We start from the raw sequence: 8,364 nt of genomic DNA, 5'->3' as shown, positions 1-8,364 counted from the left end.
AGGGGATGATTGGGTAAAAAATGTGTCGTCATTCGGGTAAAAAACTGTGAAAAAAAACAATGTCGACCTTTGTACTGTCAACCTAGAACATGTCGACATAATGCTTGTGTCGACCTAACGACCTGTTGACCTTGTGCCATGTCAACCTAGACCCCTGTCTACGTAATGACTGTCGACCATTTTTAGGTCGACCATACAATTCATACCCTCCATACACACGCTTCAGTTTGGGCTTTTTTTCTATTCTATTTTCCTTATATAAACACAATTGAATTGAAATCGAATGGACATTGAACGGCTTTCAGCCGCATTTGTTGCCCTCAAACTCATGTTATTGTTTTTTTAATAGTCTTCTGTCTCTTTGAGAGCCTTAAGACAGTAATACCACTTTCACACTACCTAAACGTTTTAAAACCCGGTATTATTAAACAGTATTTAAAAACGGGTCTGAGCCTTCACATTGCAGTAGATTACCGTTTTAAATACCGTTTAAATACCATTCACATCAGTCAACCCGTTTAATCCCCTGAACACGTTTCAAGGCACAATGCAGGGGCCAGCCTGTCACAGGTCAGTAATCTGTTGTTTTTATTAAATACCGTCTCAGAGCCATTCTCACTGCATAAAAAACGGCTCAGAAAAGTGTAGGACTCTTGTGTGTGCTTCTTAAACGTTTTGAAATACCGGTTATCTTTAAGTGGTAAATGAACTCTGGTGCTTTTCCATTGCAGCTTTAAATGTTTTAAAATATACGGCAATATACCGTTTAACAAGTGCAGTGTGAAATGGGTATAACCAGAGCATAAAGTGGTCATGCAGAGGTGGGGCATTTCTCTATGCCATCTAATTACACCCCCTCCCCTCCCCCCATTAGGCAGGGACAGGGCCAGTGGCAGGGTTTTTGGCATCCCCATGAAAACTAGAATGCTTTTCTGTGAGAATTACTGTGTAGGGCAGGGGTGTCCAAACTTTTTGCGACGAGGGCCAGATTTGGTGAGGTGAAAATGTGTGGGGGTCGGCCATTCAGCCTGACATTCTTTGAATCATTAATCACATCAGAATGGTCCCCCACTCTTCCCAGATTCACTTTATGTCCCCCAGCCTGCCCCTTCACTGTATACTCCCCTGCCTTCCCCACCTTCCCTGTATTTCCTCCAACCTACCCCCATTCACTGTGTTTCCCCCACTCTGCCCCCTTCATATTATATTCCCCTGTATGACCATCCTTCTCTGTATGTCCCCCAGCCTGCCCCTCCTTTACTTTATGCCCCACCATTCACTGTATGTTCCCCACTCTGCACCCATTCAATCCATCCCCTAGCTTGCCCCCATTCTCTGAATGTCCATCACTGCCTCCATTCACTGTATGTCCCCAAGCCTAACCCTCCTTCACTGTATGATTACCATTCACTATGTCCCCCACTCTGCCCCCATTCACTCTATGTCCCCCATCCTGCCCCCCCCTTCTCTGAATGGTCATCACTGCCTCCATTCACTGTATGTCCCCCAGCCAGACACTCCTTCACTCTATGTCCCCCACTCTGCCTCCATTCACTGTATCTCCAACTGCCGGCCCCCTCCCTTCTCTGTATGTTTCCCAGCCCCTTGTGTGAGCCAGAGGATGAGGAGGCAAAGCAAGCACTGCAAGGACAGGAGATGCTTGGGCTCCTGCTGCTGCCCTCCTCCACTCTGCATGTTACGCGAGCAAGCTTCCCCCTTGCTGCCCCCCTCCCCGCACACTCCTGTCACAGTGATTGCGATTGCAGCAGCAGGGGTTGGACGCACACTCACCCGAAAGTTGACAAACTCATCTCACTGTGGTGGCCGGCACCTCCTCACTGCTGCAGACAGCAAGGTAAAGGCTCGCTTGCCAGGACCCCATCTTTATTGTCGTGTGCTGTGCATCCTGGATCTGATGTTCCGCCCGCTTCCGGTTGGAGACTGCGGGCCACTTGAAATTATGGCACGGGCCGCAATTGGCCCCCGGGCCGCACTTTGGACATGCCTGGTATAGGGCCAATGTGGACGTTAAATGTTCCATCTCACCATTAGAGGTGGTGGTACTTAGTTCCACCCCTTTCCCCCTTACTTTAACCCCTGGGTATTACTATTGCCTTGTTTTATAATATCAATATTTAGTGCGCTGTTTAATGTCTGCATACATTCTACGATAAGTCCTGCATCTGATACAGCCTTCCTTAAAAAGACCTCATCAATTGCTAAAGTATGGAATGTATCCTCTCTAACTGTATAATACTTTCCATTAAAGCAGCCAATCAGTATTAGATGGCCACCCACCTTTATGAAGGAGGATAATTTTTTTATATTTTTGCAGAAAGAATCTTTATCCTTGCTAATATTTTGTAATAAGTATAAACTCAGTACACAGTCAGCTTTCTCCAATACAAAGGGCTCTGATGGGTTATCTTTGTCAAGATTACATAAAGTAATGTGTTTAATTTTTCCTCTTAGAATGTCCTCTTTTTCCGACCACTTTTCCCTGGAAAAAAAAGGGTACTTGTTTCCTAGCACGGTGCCCAGATTTTCTACGTACGCTAACGCAGTGAAATCGAATCGCATCGCATGCACTTTTTGCATGACATGCGATGCGATTTTCCATATTTTCAGATGTATGATATGGCTGGTGTGAATGTGTTCCTAAAACACCTCCACTATCCACACCACCCCAAAGCGTGGCGATTGCAGCGGAACGCGTCCTCCGACCTTTTCATACCCCCACTATCCACGTCAGCATGGAGTTGATTATATATAGTGTGGCTAATGCAGCGAGCCGCCTAGCCTGAAGCGTGGCGAGCCCCGCGAGGGGATGCGCATTACTTTACATGTATTCCGCGTACCCTCACGGGCTCGCTGTGCTCGCCACGCTTCAGGCTCGGTGTCTCACTGCACTCGCCACACTATATAAAATCGACTCCATGGCGACGTGGATAGTGAGGTTATGAAAAGGTCGGAGGACGCGTTCCGCGTCCCCTCGCCGGGCTCGCTGCGTTTGCCATGCTTCGGGGTGGCGTGGATACTGGGGGGTGACGCAATGGCATAGTAAGCACCCATCACATCACATGGCATGGGTGCTTATACAATGAAATATCGCATCGCATTTGGTGCCATGCGATCCTATGTGATATTTCATTGTAAAAGCACCCCTGTGCATGCTTCGTACAGCACTATACACGGTACGTGAAGCAATGCAATTTTCCTACGCAGAATAGCCCACTAAGCTATTTGCTTAGTGCGCGCCGTGCTAGGAAACAAGTACCAAAAAAGAGATAAAAATACTAAGGGTGAGATTTAATAGGATGAGAGATTCAGAAAGTGAGAGATTTGGTAAGAAATCTCCAGTTTTTTTAAAGCGGCAATCATTTACACTTCAAAATCAAACTGGTTTTGCAGTGTAAATGATTGCCGCTTTAAAAAAAACTGGAGATTTCTTACCAAATCTCTCACTTTCTGAATCTCTCATCCTATTAAATCTCACCCTAAATATGAACATTTTTAAACTTATGCTGTACGTTATTTTTTTACTTCAATTACTTGCTTACTTACTTACTATGTTTTTATGTGACTTAAGCTGTAGATATGTGACCTAATATTGTTTTTGCTGTTTTAACCCTTTGAGTGCCAACATCTGTGAGAGATGTTCAAAATATCTGCTAAAAATGCATTTGCCGAACCTTTTTCAAGAACTCACAACATTTGGAAACCTCTCAGGTTACAAAATTAACAATTCAAAATCGGAAGCCCTTCCACTACATATCACAGATAAATCTAAAAAACTGCTACAGGCCAACTTAAATTTTAATTGGAGAAAACGCTCCCTCAAATATTTAGGGATTCAGCTATCTAAATCTTATAGTTCCCTTTATCAGGCCAACTATCCTCCACTTATAAGTTCAATTCACAAGGACTTACAACATTGGCAATCACATTTCCTCTCATGGATCGGCCGCATTACCGCTGTAAAAATACATACACTCCCTAAACTACTTTATCTATTCCAAACCCTCCCGATACCAATTCCATCGTCCACGCTCGCTGCTCTACAATCCGCCATCTGTAAATTTATATGGAACAATAAGAAGCCCAGAATTCGCCGAGACGTCTTATCTAGACGATCCCAAAATGGTGGTCTGGGCCTCCCCATACTCCATATTTAGATGCCACTAGGCTAAGCCAGCTCATAGCCTGGCATTGCATTCCTAATAGCAAAAGATGGGTAGACCTGGAAAGCAACTTAGTGGGGATCCCATCCGTCTCATATCTCCCTTGGTTGCCTCGCAAGAGCCACCCGCAATATTCCTTTACTTCTCCTACAGTAGATCTGACCCTAAAATTCTGGGAGAAACTCAATAAAAAATTGAAACTTACATCATCCCCCCCACCCCTAACCCCCTTATGGAATAACCCATTTTTTCCACCGGGCCTTAACCCCTCGATGGTGGCTCCCTGGATACGAGAATTCATCATATACAGGGGGACTTTACCCCTAAAACGTTTGATGAACTGCAACAAAAATATAGTATCCCAAACACCTTAAACTACCAATATATACAACTCCGACACTTCTCTTTTACGCACCAATCCACACAACCCCACCAGGCTCCCTCCCAGCTGGAAAGATTTTGCATATATAGGCATACCGACAGAGGATCTATATCACAGCTTTATAACTCTATCCTACAGTAATTAAAGACACTCCTACCCTAGATAGCCACGAACGTGAGTGGGAAACTGATCTAGGCCGACGTCTCGAGGAGGAGGAATGGGAATCAATTCGTGTAGCAGTCTCAAAATGTTCAATTAGCGTATCAATTAAAGAAAATTCCTATAAGGTATATTCCAGGTGGTATTTGGTCCCAACTCGTCTTCACCGCATTTATCCTAATTCATCAGACCTATGCTGGAGAAACTGTGGGCAGAGGGGGACGTTCTACCTCATCTGGTGGTCCTGCCCAATTATAGCCCATTTCTGAAAGATGGTTCTCTCCCTCCTCACTCGACTTGTCGTCCCTCCTACTCCCATCGAACCCATTAACCTACTATTATGTGCCCCAATTGACCATTTCCCTAAGGAATCTAATAAGTTGATCCTGCACATTGCTTGTGCGGCTAAACATCAAATAGCAAGCAATTGGAAAAACCCAAATGCTCCTAGCCAACAAGAACTGATTAATAGAATATGGTTCATAGCTAAAATGGAATATATCACAAGTCTACAAAACAACACTGTTCGTAAATTCCACTCTGTTTGGCTCCCATGGTATACAAATCTTCCTGGTCAGTCTTAAAACTTTCTCTCACATATGTATAACCTATCTCTTCACTTCAACCTCGCTACTTACTATTCCAGCTTTTTCTTATGACTTGTCTCTCCCCGTCGTTGGGTCCTCCCCCCCCCCCTCCCTCCCCTATATACCCCTTCAAATCGACCAACTTCCCTCTGAACCTATTACAAGTGACAGTGAAGATCTCTTAATATAAGCCCACATCTAGCTAAATTGCACATTTTGGCCACTGCCCTATTTAAGGGGTGGTCGGTTAACGTCACTTAACAACATCAAAAATCCCACTTCACATGAGTATCGTCACTACAGTCATGATTCATTGTTCCTGATCTAACCTGTCCATTACAATGACCTGTCATTTTAATTACTGTAAATGTCATCATAACTATCTGTTTCTTTTGCTGAAAATGTTATGTAACTACATTTACTCAATAAAATCTATGATATAAAAAAAAAATTAAACTGGTTTTGCACTGTAAATGATTACCGCTTTAAAAAATTTCTTACCAAATCTCTCAAATTTTGAATCTCTCATCCTATTACATTTCTCCCTATATTTCCTATATAAGGTAACATTACAGGTCATCATTTGACACATATTTTGGCAAATTGACTTGGCACTCAAAATCACGTCAGTTATATGGCACATGGCATACACTGGAATACGTGGTACACTGGGACATGGCATACACTGGGATACGTGGTACACTGGGACATGGCATACACTGGAATACGTGGTACACTGGGACATGGCATACACTGGAATACGTGGTACACTGGGACATGGCATACATTGGCCAGAGACACCAGGACTGACATTAATCCAGGGGTTGTCATTTACTCCTACTACTATAGTCGGTAGTTCGGGTATAGATGGGAGGCTATTCCACTTATCTACTACTCTTTCTGTGAAAAAATTCTTCCTCACATTTCCCCTGAATCTTCCTCCCTCTAGTTTCAGTGCATGTCCTCGTGTTCTGCTGCTTCTCTTCCTGTGAAGAATGTCTCCCACCTGTACCTTGTTAAAACCCTTGATATATTTGAAAGTTTCTATCATGTCCCCCCTTTCCCTTCTTTGCTCTAAAGCAGCGGTTCCCAACCGGTGGTACGCGCACCACCAGGGGTACGCGCTGGTCTTCCAGGGGGTACGCTAAGCAGAAGCCGGTAATGGCGGCTCAGTGACCTGGCACATGCGCAGGACGCCGGGTCACGCTGCCGCGGCTGGAAGGACGGACCCCTGGCGCATGCGCAGTTGCGCAAGAAGGAGAGACCGCCGCGCCTGGAAGAAAACCGCCGCGCCTGGAAGGACCCCCGGAGCATGCGCAGTCGCGCTGAAGGACACCACCTCGCCTGGAAGAAAGCCGCCGCGCCTGGAAGGATGCCTGGAAGGATGCCTGGAAGGAAGGACACCGTCGCTGGATGGGCGGATTGATCCACTGGGATGCCAGGTGAGTATGCTTTCTGTCCCTCTTGCTCAGTCTCTCATCCTGCTGCACTACTGAATTTCTGGACACTCTTATGTTTCCCCATGTTTTCCCCTGAGGACTGGCTCACGTCTGGCAATAATGATATGTAGATAGGTTGCAATGGGAATTGTGTGTGTCTACCAGGCAGTCAGACCCTTACCTTACTGGGAATACTGGCCCTGTATTTATCTTGAAACTGACAATGTGCCACACTTGAAAGTGGCAGCCACTTTTCAGAGCCCACCGGGCCTGCAAATGCCCCATAAATGGCTGGGTGGGTTCTCTGTCCTCTCACTTCCAGCGTCTGTTACCTGCCCTGATACCATAGCCTCCAACATGACCCATTCAGTACACAATGCTCTGCTCCTGGCCTTCTCTCTTAATGTAGGATTGCCAGCACCTGTGTGGAACAAAATAATTGACGAGGAGGGTGTTTCAATTCAGGTGACAGCAATCATACATTACCAGGGAAGTCCAGGAACACAACAAGGTGTACCGGACGCAATGGGTCCTGTTGGAGGGTATGTAATGATGTCAGCCACCTATAGCTTGTTGATGTATGTGGTAATAGGAACGACAGCCCCTTTAGTTTGCTCTGGTGTCTTCGTGTTTAAAAAGGGGGGCTATGCTGCTGCAATGTGTATAGAGGGGTTATATGCTGCCGTAGTGTGTAAAAAGGGGGGACTATGCTGCTGCAATGTGTATAGAGGGGTTATATAACATTACTATCTAACAACAACCAACTTTTCTGGTGAGGACGGATGGGTGGGGGGTACTCAAAAATGAAAAGCCTAATCAAGGGGTACAGGAAAGAAAAAAGGTTGGGAACCACTGCTCTAAAGTATACATATTAAGATCTTTTAGTCTTTCCTGGTACGTTTTGTGATGTAGGCCATGCACCATTTTAGTTGCTCTTCTTTGTACAGTCTCTAATATATTTATATCCTTCTGGAGATATGGCCTCCAGAACTGAACACAATACTCTAGGTGAGGTCGTACCAATGACCTATACAGTGGCATTATTACTTCTTTCTTTCTACTGCTGATACCTCTCCCTATGCAACCCTCCTGCTTGCATACCACCTCCTGCTTGCCCACCACCACCTGCCTGAATACCACCCCCTGCCTGCATACCACCCCCTGCCTGCATACGACTTCCTGCCTGCATATCACATCCTGCCTGCATACCACTGCCTGCCTGCATACCAATCCCTGCCTGCATACCACTGCCTGCCTGCATACCACTGCCTGCCTTCATACCAATCCCTGCCTACATACCACCCCCTGCCTGCATACCACCCCCTGCCTGCATATCACATCCTGCCTACATACCACTCCCTGCCTGCATACCACCTCCCCACTGCATACCACCCCCTGCCCCCATGCCACCCCATGCCTGCATGCCACCCCATGCCTGCATACTACCTCCTGCATGCAAACTGCCCTCTGCCTGCACTCCACCTCATGCCTGCATACCACCTTCTGTCTGCATACCACCCCATACCTGCATACCACTCCCTGCCTGAAACACTTGTTGTAGTGTTGGTAGATCTGGAGGACTAGTTTGGCCACCCCTGACATAGACAATAGCTTTA

This window comes from Crinia signifera, chromosome 19 (assembly GCF_055691185.1).
Source record: "Crinia signifera chromosome 19, ASM5569118v1, whole genome shotgun sequence".
NCBI lineage: Eukaryota > Metazoa > Chordata > Amphibia > Anura > Myobatrachidae > Crinia > Crinia signifera.
This window is presented reverse-complemented; position numbering follows the sequence as displayed.